Source organism: Natator depressus, chromosome 12 (genome assembly GCF_965152275.1).
Source record: "Natator depressus isolate rNatDep1 chromosome 12, rNatDep2.hap1, whole genome shotgun sequence".
Lineage (NCBI taxonomy): Eukaryota > Metazoa > Chordata > Testudines > Cheloniidae > Natator > Natator depressus.
In genome coordinates this window covers 39,782,027-39,798,989 of record NC_134245.1, presented here as the reverse complement: position 1 = coordinate 39,798,989, position 16,963 = coordinate 39,782,027, and the positions used below count along the sequence as shown (strand labels likewise).

At 44.0% G+C, this 16,963-nt stretch overlaps 1 protein-coding gene across 3 annotated transcripts in view; it reads left to right on the top strand.

The window, feature by feature from the left end:
- Positions 1-16,963, top strand: part of ANKRD11 (ankyrin repeat domain containing 11) — a 222,367-nt gene that overhangs the window by 183,925 nt on the left and 21,479 nt on the right. The window lies entirely within an intron of this gene.

Here is a 16,963-nt window from a genome sequence, read left to right as displayed (position 1 = left end):
AAAAATTTCATGTTTTACCTCCTGTGCAGTTGATCATTTTCTCTTGGTCTGAGGTTTTGTTGGGTCTGAGGACAATTGCTCAGGGCAAGTCTAAACTTTTTTCCTACCCCCATTTAGTTTTGCCGCTCTCCTCTGGCTCGTTCAGAATCTGTAGAAGCAAGGTTCTTTTATACATGTGTGAGATGCTGACCAAGTCATAGTAGTCAGAACAGAAGATCAAAATGGACTTTGCAAGTTCAGCCTGTTTACAGAGTCTGCTGTTGCTGAAAGATGTCTGGAGCTTGGTAACCAAGTATAAACTAAAAATACAGGGACAATACAGCATACACACAGTGTGGTCTTATGCCTACTACATATCCCTTTGATTTTATTGCAATGTGTATTGCTTCTTCACTGTTGAAAACAGTAACAGATTAAACTAATGTAAAATCACACCTCCAACAGTATTTTAACAGCAGCTTTGTGTCGTAAAAAGTCCCCCAAACACTTGAGAAATTCCATTGTAAAGAGAAAAATAGCAGTTCCAGTTTTTAAAAAATCCATTTAATAATGTAGATTTTCACTTCTTTGGTATCTATAACACAGGGAATTCAGAATGCTTCACAAATAATAACTAGCCTCACAACACCCCCGAGGTAAATTATGGGACGTGTGGATCAGCCACTTCTGAGATGCAATGCTGCATCTGTTTACCAGCGCAGAGCAACACTTCACAGCTGCTTGAGATGGGAAGGAAAGAAGAATCCCACATTTAATGGAAACTGCAGAGGGAATCTTCAGCAGGCAGAATGTAATTTAAAACCAGTGTGTGGTAATCTGAAACCTGCTGCCCTTAGATCCATCAGTCCAGAATTGATCATTAACCTGCCTCTTCACCTGTCAGTCTAGCAGCAGTGGCTAATGACAGAGCAGTATCTGCTGGTGCCTTTTAAACCTCTGTTTTTCCATTTCAACCACAGTCTGTGCTCTGCCTCAAACACAAGCTCTACTTGGGCTGTAAAAGGGAATGAATGATGCATGGTTTAGTAGCAATGAGACTTCAGTCATGAGACCCCTCAGCATTGCTTAATCATTGCAGTGGAAGCAGAGTTAACACTAATATCACTGCACACACAGGTTCAGCGCTGCTGTAATGACTGTGTCTGTGTGAGGGAGGTGGTGGTAATTAAATCACAAAAGAACCTGGGGCCCTCCACCAAAATAAAACCCTCTGGTGTGTACACAGGGGAAAAGACAGTCTCTGCCCTAAAGAGCTAGCATTCTAAAGACAGGCCAGACACAGACATTAAACAAACAAGAAATAAGCAATTTGTCAAAAGTAAAGAACTTGTAAGTTACAGTTATTGCCAACTCCCACAATATTTGGCGGTGTTCTTCTTATAGCCCCTGCTCCTGGAGTCAGGTGATCGTGTGAGAATATCAGCTTTCATTTAAAAAAAAGAAGAGGTTTCTGACTTCATGGTTATGGAGAGAAGTTTGAAAATGTGACCCAGGAGGATCCTAAAGATTCAGAAACAAGAAGGCAAACCACAAAAATCCCATTTTTCTGTTTTGTTTTTTAATTGAGTGATTTTGAGGCCTTGAATCATGATTTTTAAGCTCTTTTTGGGGTTGGTGATGCTGCATTCCCTCACCCACCTCCCCTCCCCTCTGTCCAGCTATCCTAGTCAACCTCTTGCACTGCCCTTGATCATGCAGAGTGCCCTGCTCCACCCTGCACTTCCCTACTGCCACAGGGAAACACTCAGCTTCAGTAAGGGAAGACAGGCAAAGTGTCTGGCCTTGACTGTGAGGCCATTTCTCAGCTCCCTGTGGAGAGGTTGTCCTATGCTTATCCCCCGTCCCAGTGTCTGACACTGGCAGCAGCTCCCAGCCAATTCCCCCTCCCCCCCGCCGGTGGATTTTTGGGGAGGGGCGTGAGCATCCCATGCTCATTCTTAGGGCCCTTGACTATTTCTTTCTCCCCCTCCCCTTACAAAGGAGTGGGGTTCCCAGTGCTGGGGGCCACGTTCCCAGCTGTGGTGGATAATTCCTTCAGCATGTTTGTTAGGAAGCAGTCTTGTCTCCTAAGAGCCCCTCTGTGTGTCAGTTCTTCTGCTAAAAGCACTACAAAGCAACACTAGACTACAGAACTTCCTCCCTTGGGTGCTTGGGGGCTCTGGAGTCTAGTGCTGCTTTGCCTGTGGTTGCAAAGAATTTGGGGTGAATTTAAACACCCAGATCTTTTAGATTTTGAGGGCTTGTCTGAGAGAAGAGAGCCAAATCCAGGCAGCTTTACTCACGTGAGGAGTCTCGCTGTAGGGCATGGGGTTAGCATGAGTAAAGTCAGCAGGCGTTGGCCTCAGAGCTTTGAAAGGTGCTACTGTTTTTCAGCCTCGTTCATATTACTCCTTAAACATGCTGTGTGAGGCTAATTACGGGTTGGAAATGCTGGATGAATCAGATGACCCAAACCATCTCCCTCCCCCCTCCCCCCCCCCCCCCCCCCCCAATACGTGCATTGCTGAGTTGCCTAACTGGCTGCTGATGTTTAGAAATACCTCCCATGGGAAGGAACAGCCTTGTTAGTCACAAGTGGCTAAGCTGGCTAGGGAATCCGTGAGAAGCAAATTGCTGGCTCATTCAAAAATGCATCTATATGTGAAACTGTTACATGTATGCATTTCTGCTGCTGGCTTCAGCGCGATACATGCGGCTGGGCGACTGAGGGGCTGTGCTGCAAAGGCCCTTTCGTAACTAAAATAGTCCAGAACCTGTCCTCACCAGCAACCAGCGAGAGAGTGACTGTCAGAGCTTCTTCATTTCTAGCTGGGCCCCATAATGGTAGCACAGTGTAGTTAGACTGGCAAACACCATTGCTCAGATCCCATTTAAATGCCTATTTAAATATATGTAGCTGGTGAGAGAGTGCTGTGAGCCTCTGTGAACCAAAAATCTGTCCTGATGGCTGGCTCCTTGATGTAAGAACTCTCATCAGCTGTATCCACGGGCTGTCCTGCCTCTAGCTTCCCAGGTAGGGAGAAGGAGCGTGGGCTGTACATCAGGTGGAGCTTCTGCCCAGCGTCTCCTCGCTGTTCTTCAGCATAAACAAGAAGTCTGGAAGCTGGAATGTCGGTAACTTTTAGTTATTACTGTTTAACATCAAGGGCTGTGTTTTTACATTCGCTGCTTACTCAGGGGTCCAGTAAATGGCCACTTTTGCTGAGATACCTTTTCACACTTCTGGTTGAAGGGTGTCTCCTTCGTTTAAACCAGACCTGCGGATTATCCTGATATTGGAACTGTGTCTAGTCTAGGGGGTAGCGTTAAACCCTCTTAGCTGAGTTATGCCTTTTAAAGATAACGAAAATATTGGGGCCTGGCCCTATAGATCCACTGACATCCATGGGCCTGACAGAAAGCGTAATGATTTGCAGGTCAGGCTTTTGGTGTGGAAGGTCATTTGACTTTGTAACATATCAGGGTTCATGTAGTGCTCTTCAGAGCAATAATTTACCAGTACTCCACTTTCTCGCAGCACAATTTCAGTCTAGGACACCTTTCAGTTTAGCGCATGTGGGAATGAATTCCCGCTGATGGCCTCTGTCTCTCTCTTAGGTTAGGAAGTAATCACCGATCGCCCCGATTTATTTTCTAGGGGCAGAGGGGAGTGACCTTTTTCTCTCTGTCATTCTCTTGGAACAGGCTGCTGCATTTTTTTCCCCTCTCATTTTCTTCCACTGTTTCCGTTTTGGCATGAGCTTCCTTGGCTGATCAGCCAGGCGTCCATCTCCATCCGCAGGATCCTGCAATCCATTTGCATTGTTGGCTATGCAGTGTATGCATAAAATTCCATGCGATCAAAATCAGTCTCTTCCTTGTTGTAGACCCCTCGGTAATGTGACTTTCTCCTTTTGGTCCCACTCCTATTCCTTTCGCTGTACTTGTCCTGCGTTCAGGTCTGCCCGACCTGCTCATTTTTTTTACTCTTTCATTGCAACAACACATTCTTCTGACTTTCAGCCTACCCTCCTTGTGCTGCCCCTTGTCTGTCTGGCTGTACATTTGTGCTGCTTCCCCTTTTGAGCTGCCAGGATACGGAACCTGCTGGTGTCCTCCCCGCTCTGAAATCTCTGAGCTGCCTTATGTCTTGCCATGCGCACGTTGTCCTTAGATTCCGATCCTGTCCTGTCCACAGAGGTGTGGGTTCATGTGTCTGCTGCTGCCCCTTCTTCTGCTCACTGGCCATGCTCCGGTAAAACCGCCCCTTCCTCTCTCATTTGAACTGACGCGCCAAAGCATTAAAACATTTTATGTGCTGCAGCCTCCCTGGTAAAAATGAGTTACTTCATGCATGCTGTGCTGCAGACAAGGAAAGCAGAGACTTGTGCTTTCTTCAGGGGCATAATACATTCTCCATTGCTGTCTGTACCATTCTGTACTATTCTTATTGATCCTTTGTTTGGCTGCATGTTTGGGGAATACACTGTTGAAAATCCTGAGCTTTAAGAGAGCCAACAGTAAGTTTCCCACACAATGTGGAAAAGTTCATCTTATGCATTACTTGTTGGGCAGTGGTACCACCTTATATGCTTGTGTTGTCATGTCTAAGCAGTTCAGACAGACGCTGGTGTGTTACAGGGAGCCACATGTTTCTAGGGAATGGGGTGCTGTGCTGCTAAACTGCAGCAGTCTGCCAGTGCAGCTCTGGGTTGGAGTTCTCTTAACCACAAACTGTCAGGCTTCTCAGAATGTACTGAAAAAAATTGTACAGGATTTTTCGCTGGCGTTGCCTTTCTTCCTTCTCCCACCCCTCCTTTTTCCCTCCCACCTCGGCTAAGGCCTGTGCTTCAACCCGTATTGTGCTAAGCCTACATGCAGAGCTAAACCGACAGCTGAATCTTGAATGCCTCCACATGAAACAGCATGTGCTGTGGGACCTCTGGATAGCCACCTACAGCCTTCCAGCAGTAAAGAATTTGTACTCTAAATTAATGCACTGTGTGCATGTGTGTTGTATGACCTGGAATCTAATCTGGGCACAAAAACCACCTATGGGCAAATCCTTTTGTTGTCCTAGAAATGCACTCATGCTCTAGACTTTCACCTAGAGTTCCCAGATTCACATTTTTCGTTTTGCTGAAGAAGTTAAAAGTAATTCCCTACCTATATTCTGCAGGCATAGCTGTATTCAGGTTCTGAATTCTTCCCGTTTCTGTGTCTAGCTCCCATTAATGTCAGTGTGAGTTCAGTGTCTGCACCAGAAAAACAGAAACCTTGAATTAAACAAAATAGCAAAACAGAAGTTTTGTTCTAGAGTCATAGGAAGTTAAAGCAAGCAACAAATGAGCTTCTTCAAACGTGGGTGAATGGAGGTGGGATTTGGCTGAATATGTTTCACTATTAGTGGGGTAGCAGTTTTAGTTACAAACGTCTTTATCTCTCTCTAAGTGGTGGGTCTTTAAGTTGGCCTTATTGCAATTCCTCTGTAAATTCGATTTTGTATTAATGATAAGCATTAGGATTATTAGTGCCACCGCTTCCTTTCTTGTTTTCTGCACTCCAGTGTACATGCTCTGCATCAGCTCGTGCTTCCTTCACATCTGGAAAACAAAGTGAAACATGTCTGGATCTTTGTTAAGGTTGTGAAAGAGGATGGTAGCATTGGTGCAATCGCATCTAAAAGGGCTTACTTTCCAAGCACTCCCTTGCTAAGGCATGTTAGTGTAACATAATCTTCCTCCTTGTTTACTGCAATAGATGCCAAGTGCAAGTCTTGCTCTTCATTCACTGAACATTACTATAAAGATTTACAAAATAACATTTCCCCAAGTGATAGAGGCATTTGCAGAAACTACTGTCGAGTGAAATTATGCAGACTTTGAGTAAAGGTTTACTGTATCTGGAGCAGTTAAATAAAAACCACAGTTGTAGCCCTGTTATGTCTGGGCAGGTCTGGAGCAGGAAGGCCAGTCCAAAGCCTCTGTCCGTTGCTTCATTTATCACTATGGTAAACTGAACTTTTTTAAAGTCAAACTTTCTTGCTTAGATTCAGAATTTGAAACCAAACTACAAGAGGGTAAGCAGCACATCCTGTATCCTTTCTAATCAGCTTTCCCCTCCTCCATTTCTGTTCTTCCTGTTTACATATTTGGTTTCAGGCCACCCTATGGGTCTCACTTCTGCACTCAGTTCAGTTTGCCAAAACTCTTCTGGGCAGCAGCAAATAGGCTTAACCCTTTGGCTCAAAGCAATGGGGATGTCTGATGAGAGAGGCTGATGTATGTTGTGCATTGTTTTCAGTGGCAGTAGCTTCTGGCTGTGAAGAGGTTAAATGCCCAGGCTAAAAAGTACTTTAATGTGTGTAATGGCACTTTCATTTTGCTTGTCAGTTGAAGTCAGTGCGTTTGAACAGTGTGAGGATTTAGTTCTGCATTTACACTAGATTTCAGTGTATTTAAATTCTTAATAATTTGCATTTCAAATAAGCAATCCAGGCAGCTAGTTAAAAACCTGTATCTTGTAAAAACTATGTTTCTGAACAGTGCTTTCTTCTGACAACCACATTTACGATATCATTCCAGGTTAGTCTAGCTGTCTTTGGGAGATGTACCTTTGAAGTCTTCTGTGCTGTATTCAGTCTTGCTTCATGGTACGTTTGCCTTGGCTGGGTACAGCAACCAGATAGATTGTAAACTGCCCTCTTGCCTACACTCGGAAAGCGTGTCAGCATGATTCTGCAATGGCAGTGAGAGCGAAAGCTGTATTGTAGCCAGGGCACAAGTGTTTTTGCTGCGTCATCTAACCCTGATCATAGCTATTATAACAGGGGTGGCCAAACTGCAGCTCCCAAGCCACATGTGGCTCTTCTACAGTTAAAGTGCAGCTCGCAAAGCCCTCCATATTCCCCCCATTCTCCGCCTACCAGACTGGGGGAGGGGCTCGGAGCTTTTGCCCTGCAGTGGGGTGGTGGAGCTAGGGGCTTCTGCCCAGCAGGGAAGGGAGTCTAGTGGCTTCTGTTCCGTGGGAGGCCCCACCACCCTGCCGCAGGGCAGAAGCTCCAAGCCCTGGCAGGTGCGCCCGGCTTTCCAACTTCTGAAGATTATCATATGCAGCTCAGAGGATCAGTACATTTGGCCACCCCATGTGTTCACAGTTGTAGCTCTGCTTGTGTCTGGGATCCAGCTCACAGCTCTCAAACCTAAAGGGCATTAACCCTAGCAAAAGTCCCATCCTTCTCCTTATGCAGTCAGCACAGGGAATGCAACCTGTGACCCTTTCCTATACTTCCTCTCAAATGCTTAAAAAGCTCAGATGAACCTCTGTGCTGCAGCAATCAGCACCTGACCATCTGATCATAATACTGTGCATTTCTCTACCACCTTTCCCCATCTTGAGGAGGTTGGTTGTGCCACAACAGACATTAATGAATAAATCTGAATGCACTGGGATGGGGTATCCTCCTTTAACCATTGGGGAAACTGAGGCACGGGGCAGTGAAGTGACTTTGCCATGGTCACACAGCCGGTGAGCAACAGATCTGGTGATAAATCCCAGGTCTCCCAACTCCCAGGCTTGTGCTTTAATCACAAGATGATTTCCTTCCTGTGAAGGATGTAAGCACAGCATCCACAAGTAATGCAGTTACCTGCATCAAACCCGTCTGTCTTACTGCAGCAAGTGAAAGCAAGAGCACAGCAGTCATTTTTAGGTTTATTTTTATCCTTGACAATCGCACGCTTTTAATGTTAAGTGTTCTGTGGAGGAGGAGATTTCTGCCATTGCAGAATTAGTAAGAATTTAGCATTTTCAGTCAAACTTTGCAAGCATTTTTGCAAATTGTGTGCTCATTCTGACAGCCCAGAAACAGCCGAGTAATATTAATGAAAGCGTTCCTGTTCTAATTATAAGCTCCTTCTGCATGAACACCCACAAAATAGCCCTTGAAGACCTGCAGCCCTTCTACATTGCTTTGGTTGTATTTTATAGCTGTGGCAGAGAGCTGTTGGGTGAGATGAAAAAAGAAAAGGAGTACTTGTGGCACCTTAGAGACTAACCAGTTTATTTGAGCATGAGCTTTCGTGAGCTACAGCTCACTTCATCGGATGCATAGCATATCGTGGAAACTGCAGAAGACATTATATACACACAGAGACCATGAAACAAAACTTCCTCCCACCCCACTGTCCTGCTGCTAACAGCTTATCTAAAGTGATCATCAAGTGATCATCAAGGAAGGCCATTTCCAGCACAAATCAAGGTTTTCTCACTCTTCCCCCCCCCCCCCCACACACACACAGACACACATACAAACTCACTCTCCTGCTGGTAATAGCCCATCCCTCTTTGAAACCTCTCTTTATAATGCGCATGATAATCAAGGTGGGTCATTTCCAGCACTAATCCAGGTTTTCTCACCCCCCCACACACACCCCCCCTCCAAAAACCACACACACAAACTCACTCTCCTGCTGGCAATAGCTCATCTTACAATGTGCACAGCAATAATCCAAGTTTAACCAGAACGTCTTGGGGGGGGGGGGGGGGGGGGTTTGTAGGAAAAAAACAAGGGGAGATAGGCTACCTTGCATAATGACTTAGCCACTCCCAGTCTCTATTCAAGCCCAAATTAATAGTATCCAATTTGCAAATGAATTCCAATTCAGCAGTTTCTCGCTGGAGTCTGGATTTGAAGTTTTTTTGCTGTAAGATAGCGACCCTCATGTCTGTGATTGCGTGACCAGAGAGATTGAAGTGTTCTCCGACTGGTTTATGAATGTTATAATTCTTAACATCTGATTTGTGTCCATTTATTCTTTTACGTAGAGACTGTCCAGTTTGACCAATGTACATGGCAGAGGGGCATTGCTGGCACATGATGGCATATATCACATTGGTGGATGTGCAGGTGAACGAGCCTCTGATAGTGTGGCTGATGTTGTTAGGCCCTGTGATGGTGTTCTCTGAATAGATATGTGGGCACAGTTGGCAACGGGCTTTGTTGCAAGGATAGGTTCCTGGGTTAGTGGTTCTGTTGTGTGGTATGTGGTTGTTGGTGAGTATTCGCTTCAGGTTGGGGGGCTGTCTGTAGGCAAGGACTGGCCTTTCTCCCAAGATTTGTGAGAGTGTTGGGTCATCCTTCAGGATAGGTTGTAGATCCTTAATAATACGTTGGAGGGGTTTTAGTTGGGGGCTGAAGGTGACGGCTAGTGGCGTGAGATGTCACTCAACATGACCCCATCAGTGCCCTCTATTATGTCTGTGGCAACAAAGATGGACCATGGTTATGGTACCAAAGGGATATAGATGTGGCTTTCCTTGCGCAACAGAGCATGCTGAGTAGACAAACCCTGATTTCTTACAACGCTGATGTTTCCAGGTGAAATGCGATTTGCCGAGTCTGCATTTGAATTACAGCTGTGAAGGCCAATGAGGGACAAAATGCAGAGTTGGCGAGTCACGAAAAAGACTTGGCTGCTGCGGTGGCTCTTGGAACCACGTGGCCTGATGATATATGGTTGGCCGTGCTGCAATGGGTTCTGTTAATCTTGGAGGCCAAGGGCTTGTGTGAAAATATCGACCCGTTGAGAAAGGCAGCTGCCGCAGGGCACCTGAGCAGTGGAAAAGGGAAGCCTTGTAATGTGTTCACACCAGGAAGGATAAACTGCTTCGTAGCCTTAGCTCATGGCACTATCTAAGCCAAATCACTTTCTTGGTGTAAGTTTATTTTTAATTTTATTCAAGCCATAGAGAAACCATCCACTTCTCAATGATCTGATTTGATCCTTCAGCTTTGTCACTACTGTCAGGGAGAATGACATATGGTTTTAGTCTAATTAAAGTGGAATTCTCCTTCAGCACATAAATTTCTTGAGTTTGTACATAAAATGCAGGGTTTATTGTAAGGGGAGAGACTCCTTGATATGGAACAGCCATTTTTGAAACATAAAACTTTTGTCAGGGAATCAAGATGCGTGGAGTCAGTGATAGCAGAATAATCATCAAACACAGATGTTTCACCACTTGTGGACGGGGTGGGTGCGAAGAACGGTGCCCTTCTCTTGTGGATGGTGTGGAGATAGACGTTTTCGGCAAAGGATTGGAAGAGGAAGCTGCACAACTACCGCTCACTGATGCCGAAAGGCTAAGTCAGTGGTTCTCAAACTTTTGTACTGGTGACTCCTTTCACATAGCAAGCCTCTGAGTGTGACCCCCCCTTGTAAATCAAAAACACTTTTTTATATATTTAACACCATTATAAATGCTGGAGGTAAAGCGGGTTTGGGGTGGAGGCTGACAGCTTGCGACCCCGCCCCCCCAGGTAATAACCTCGCAACCCCTTGAAGGGTCCCAACCGCCAGTTTGAGAACCCCTGGGCTAAGTCTTGCCGTGTATATAACAGAGGTGAAAGAGTAGAAGAAAATGCCTAGTAAAGGTTGTTAGTAGTGCACCCTAGCGGTGAGTACTGGGAGCAGCATTCAGTATATTTAACTGACTTAGAAGACAGGATGAATAGAAAAAGTTTTGCTGACAACACGAACTATTTAGCCAAATTAAAGCTAAGGGCCTGGTAGAGCTAGGTAATTGGGCAACATGATAGCAAACTAATACAAACAGATTGTGCAAGAACAGTGAATGGAAAGAGCTGCGTACATTCTTCGCACATGCTGGGTTCTGAAATGGTGGTAACGTCTGAAGGAAAGAGTGAGGTGCTATTTGTTGAGTCAGTTCAGACATTTTCTCAGTGCACGGTCATGGCCAAAAAATGTACCTCTCTCTCCCAACTGGTAGCTTTTTTGTGAAAGCAGATCTGGCTTGTCACTCACACAGCAGTGTTGAGGTTTGAACTGAGGGACAAGCTCCAGCTCTGCCCTTGTGTTTGATGCATGCTCTTTTGTTTTACAAGTATGCCAAGGCTATCTAATTTATTTAGCTCTTTTTGGAAATGTAAGGCCTTGAACTGCACCAAATGGCCTCTCTGTGTTTTGCGCACACATGGAGTTTGTGAATCCACTTAGATAAAAATTAAACTTTTCAATGAAAAAGCAAAATTGAATAAACCAATTTATCCGGTTTAGCCCCTCCAAAAAGATCTACCAGAAGTAGAAAAAATGCATATGAGGGTGATACATGAATAGAGACATCAGGAGTGAGGCTCCCCATACCAGCAGAGAGTAAAAGATTGAGACTGTTCATTTTGAAAAGGAAAATAGGAAGATAGGGCAGAGGTGTATACCCTGACTGGCAGAGAAGCCAGTACCCCAGTCAATGCCCTGTGTACCCTTTGTCATAATGCAAGGACCAAGTGACAATGAAATAAATAGGCAACAAACTTAAAACTGATATAAGGAAATACTTTCTTATATAATGTATAACCAATCTGTGGAGCTAGTTACCACAGGCTATAATTGAAGTAAACAGCTCATGATTCATGAAAGGGCAATACAATAAGAACAGGAATGGTATCTGCAGTTACACACTAACTAAGATAACATAAGGCCTGTTAACCCTAGTGTTTCAGGGCATAATCTGATGGCAGGATTCAAGAAAAATTAAGTGCACTTATAGAGAGCTTATGTCTTACTCTGAGGCTTCAAATGTTGCCCAGCCTTGGGCTGTTTGTCAGTTCCAGTATGGCAGTTCCTGTGTTCCTAGAATAAAGAAACACTGCCTAGCTACAATGAAGCTAGGCAGTGTTGTTTTTTATTTGTCCAAGTCCTTGCACTTTGCAGTGCAAGCTGTATGAAAAGATAATGCAGTGCGAGCAAAGAATGAATCTCTGTCAGGAACGTTTTTCTTAATTAGAACGGTGGAGTGAGGAAAGTCCTGTGTGGCCTTCTCATAACAGCTGGAGTCATTTGGAAATTCAGTGAATCCAACCCCGAACCACTTCGACCTTTTGTGTCATATTTGATGCAATACCAACTTTGTATGTAAAAATTATAATTTCAGCCAGATAGGTGACCCTGTAGTCAGTGCTCAGAGAGGGGCTGGCTCAGTTCCCAGGCCTGGTCTCTTGTTCCCTGGGCCAGCAGAAACCAGGGGCATCATGAAGGTGACAGTGCCTGCTGCTGAGAAGTTTGTGTGAAATGAGTGGTTGGTTTCAGGTGTCCCTCTAGCAAAAAGTGCTATACAAGTTAGCACCATTGTTGGTGCATTCAGCAGAGACTGTAGGGTTAAGGGGACCATCACTTCTGGGAGTTTATCCTTCTTGGTCAAGGTTGTGGGACGTTGGCACAGAGGAAGCTTATGCCACTGTTGCTCATGGTTTTTCTCCTATTCTGAGGATAGAATGGATGACTCATTTCTAGGGCTGTCAGATCAGCACTCTCCACTAAAAAACCCAGACAAAAATACTTGAAAACCTTGTCTGAAAGAGTAAAGATTTAGAAATCTCTCTGCTCTTGTGTCAGATATGCATACATGACACAGAACGACTCATTTATAACATAGCCATGACAGAAATCTCTAGGCCCAGAAACTGCAGACATACAGAATTCTCTAGCTCCTATTGCACCTTTAAAGAATTCCATCACAGTATTTCTCATAATCTAAGCAACTTTATAATGTCCCCTTAAAAACTAGAAGCAGGTGTGTTTTTACCAAATCTTCTGATATATAGATGGCCACACTAGCTTGTCAGACGCTCCTGGCTGCTGCTTCCTCCTCACCCGCTCACTGCGCCGTCCCAGCTTGGAGACTGTCTTCTCAGGAACTGCTCTTGCAAGCTGAAAACCACCTTGCATCTTCCTAGGAACTCCTAAATAGTCTGTTATCATAGAAGAGAATAGCTGTCTTTAATGACAGAAGAGTGAGTCTGGTTTACTTTGCTTCTTCCGTTCGTGCCTAGGTAGTTTGTTCCACAGGAGCTGATAGTTGAATGGACAGTTATGACATTTTACCACTCAGATCTCCTGCAGCTTCTCTTACTGGTTAGCTGTCACTCCAAAGACGCCATGCTGGAGAACATGTTCTTTACATATGTGTTCAGACTCCTTTCTGAGACTTCTCCTTCCAGTCAACGTGGTCTCTGCTTTCACCATTACTATTGGGAAGAGTATTACACTGGTTGGACGTATTTAATAATGAGCTGCACTTAAACTACAAACTTCATCTGTTTGCTAATTGCCATGCAAGGTTCATCATCCTCTTCTGTGAAGCTCCAAAAGAGCATGTGTTGTGATGTGTAGACCCAGTGGGATGGGTTAGATAGATATGACAGTCTTAATAATTGTTTTGCTTTGTGGATTGGTCTCAATGCTTTAGTATGGCCTGATGGTCAGAATCCAAACAGGCTGGAAATGATTGCATTGGTTTGTCATTTATAAACTGTTTCCAGGGTGGTGTGAAATGCCTAACCTGTTATCTCTTAGTTACTGCTTGCAGTCTAATTCTGATGTTAATCATTTTTGCACCAGAGGTTTCCAGTGCATCCCTTGATAGTAGCAGACTTTGCACCTGGAACATGCCACACCCCAGGGTTAGCAAGGTCATTTTAGCAATAATTTATAATCTAAAAACCTTTCAGTTTTTCAACAGTTTTCCATTTCCAGAATCCCTTGCCACCCTCCAGATAGATAATCTAATTTGTCTTGGGATACATTACAGGGAATCATGTTATGTAACTTAGGTTATTCTTGGATCACCACCACCGCTAGAAGTACACTGGCATACACAGCATTAGTGATGCAACAGTCTCCTCTGTGTTTGAGTGGATCAAAATGTCGCTGTTGAGCTACATAGAGAGAAATCAGTAGCTAGCCAAAAGGAAAGGAGGACTTGTGGCACTTTAGAGACTAACAAATTTTAAATAAATTGGTTAGTCTCTAAGGTGCCACAAGTCCTTCTTTTCTTTTTGTGAATACAGACCAACATGGCTGCTACTCTGAAACCAGTAGTTAGCCAGTATCTGAACATAGCCCGGTTAGAAAGTGGAGAACTTAAACAGATGATTTTGTATTTAAATTTGATCTTGTAAACTCTGTGCTGAACACAAGACAGGTGATCCATTCCTCCCGCCACTACAAATGCTCCATATTGATTTGCGGGGAACCCCAGTTTATTCATTACCTTTTTGTTTTTGGACACTCCGTGATGGTGGGTGGGTGGGTGTTACACTGGGTCAGATAGCAAAGTTAAAAAAGAAGAGAAACATCTCAATTTCTAATTGATTCATAACTCTCAACACAGCAAGAGTGAGGAACGTATGGTTCCCGGGTTCGGGTCTGTCGAGGATGTGCCTGTTTGGTTCAGGGACTGTGTGGCAACTTTTTAATTTAAAGGGACATGCCAACGTACAAATCACGTTTTTTTTTCACCCACTATTGTTGTAAGGGACACTTAATATGGCTGTAACTGAAAAAAAGATTAGAAAGAAAATATTTCTGTATTTTTCCAACTTATTTGCTTTTTGCCTAGTCACTTTCACTCATTCCCCTGTACAGGTTAGCTGGCCAATCAGTTTCCCTTGTTGCTTTTGTGACTGGTTTTATACAGCAACAGAGGAGAGAGAATGAGACTTTACTGACAGGAAAATGTGATGGTAAAACCACAAAAATCAGCAAAGGGACTTGGGGCAGAGTCCCAAGAAAAACTGCTTGTAACTTGCTTTTGGAAGTTGCCTAGATTAAGTTGACAGTATCCTTTTAAAGCTAAACAAGACAAACCGATCTCGGGCAACATGATGGGTTAAAGAACTAGCATTTCATCTGCACTGGAGGCCTGAGTTCACACTGATAAATAGTTTGGGGGATCTCACACTAATCTGATGTGGACGTTGTTCCTATCCCAAAGCCACAGAATAGTTAGGAGAAGTTAAATATGGTGATCTGCTCAGGGGAGCCCAGACTGTTTCAGGTTAGGAGGAAAGTGCATTGGCAAAGCTGTGCAGGGAAGGCTGTACAGCAGTATAGTCTCATGAGTGCCCAGGGTCTCAGAGCTTATACAAAAAGCTTGACACTGGACTCTCTGGGCATATTGGAATGCTGGCCTAGGCCCTCACTAATGGTTGGCTTTTTGATAATGCTCCTCGAATTATACAAAGCTAATGCCATAGAAAATATTGATACAGATATTACAAACTGCTATGTGTAAGTCTCTCAGCGAGTCCACTGGAAACCCACTTTGACTCCCACTTCCTGCTCTTGACTCTCTGCTTCAAGATTCTGCATCTCCATCTCTGTCCCTGTGGCCAAGGAAGACTGGGCAGGATGCTGTAATATCCCCATTCTTTTCTGGTCTGTTGAGTAAGCACCTGGACCCAGGTTTCTTACATGGTATTGCAGACCACTTAATGGTTTGTAACCCTGTTTTTGAGGGTTTTAACAACCCTCATAAAGCTTGCTGGGGATTCTCAAACTTGCTATAAATGTTTTCAGCAAAGTAGAATGTGTTTAAAAGCTATATATTCCCTTCCTGTTGTATATGTGTTATGTGGATTAGGTAATTGATTTATATGAAAGGCAGGATCAGTTTGTTTAAATGACAGTGGTTCTCAACCTGCGGCCCATGGGCTACTTGCAGCCCAGTCAGCACACAGCTGCCGCCTATGACATCCTCAGGGCCATCCAGGTACATCTGGATGCAGCCCACAATGGTAAATAGTTTGAGAACCATTGGTTTAAAACTACTGAATGTTGGGTGGGAGGGAAATCTCATACTAAACTACAATACTACGATTCTTGGGATGCCAGCTGGCAGAGAGCTGGTACAGGGTGAAGTCTCAAAGTATTGTAAAACTATTAAATTTAAATAAAGGTGCTGAGGTAGATATGTTGGGGGGTTCCTATCCTTGTGGAACGGGATACTTCCAGAGTTGCTATGTTAGATACTCCCTCCCCCCCTCAGACTCCACCACAGGTTCTGCAAGTATCCTAAAGGTGTATCCCCTACTGGCTAGCACTGCCTGACGGGGTATTGCTGTCCAGCAAACTGCAAGAGTTAAGAAGGGTATTTCCTTACGTAAAAAGACTTTTTCTCCCTAGCTGGCTCCTTTGAGAAGTGAATACGATCAGTTAAATAGTGCAGATTCTATTTAACCTGCAAAGCTGTGGGCAATTCATCAGGGGCTTTACATTTTTATTTCAAGACTACAGTGCAACTAACCACTTTTTCAGTGCTCAGATTTCTGAAGCAGAATCTCCGTAGCATGAATTCAACATAAAATTTGAGGGCAGTTTGTGAGGATACAGCTGTGGGAACCATTTGTCCACATCCGCCAGATATTTGATAGGTGTTATCTGCTTTTTCTGTAAATGGCCCGTTATGGGTCTTTCGGAATTCGACTTAGATCATATATGTACAGCACTTCTTATAATTAGTTTTAAATCACAGAAGTATGTTAATGTTTGGATTGTTTATAGGGATGTGTGGCGAGTCCCTGTCTTCTCCTCTCCCTCTTTATCTTGTTTTTTTGTTCTTGCACTGTGGATCTAGGACAGTGTTGGAGTTTGTTTTGGTTTTGTGGGAGTTTTAGTATTTCTCTCTGTGGAATTGATGTCTCTTCTTGTTGCTATCTATTTTATTCTTTTTTTTTTTTTTTTTTTTTTTTTTTTACATAAATTAAATAGAATCAGCTGGGACATGTTGGCCAGACAAACCTAATTTTTATTTCTTAAACTGTCACATTGAGATTATAAACTCAAACCCCACCCCTCTGTCTGAGGGGCTTGTAGTGTCTTGCATGCTGCTCTGCAGACCCAACAGAGAGCACACAGTCAGACTTGTGCCATCTCAGAGTTCTGCTAACAGGAGAGTCAGTACAGGAAGTGAACAGGAATATGTGTTAATTCTGGGCGAATGGGAAAAAGATTGGTGTTTCCTAAGGGGAAATCAGAAAACTGCGGAAGAGAAGCTGTATATTCAGGAAGGTGTGGTGTACATATGAGCTGAAAGAAGCAAGAGTGAGGTAGCAAATCCCATAATACTTTCAGGGTCTAGTTCTCACTGGCTATCTGTAGGATGTAACGCTTGCGGGCGAGAGCAG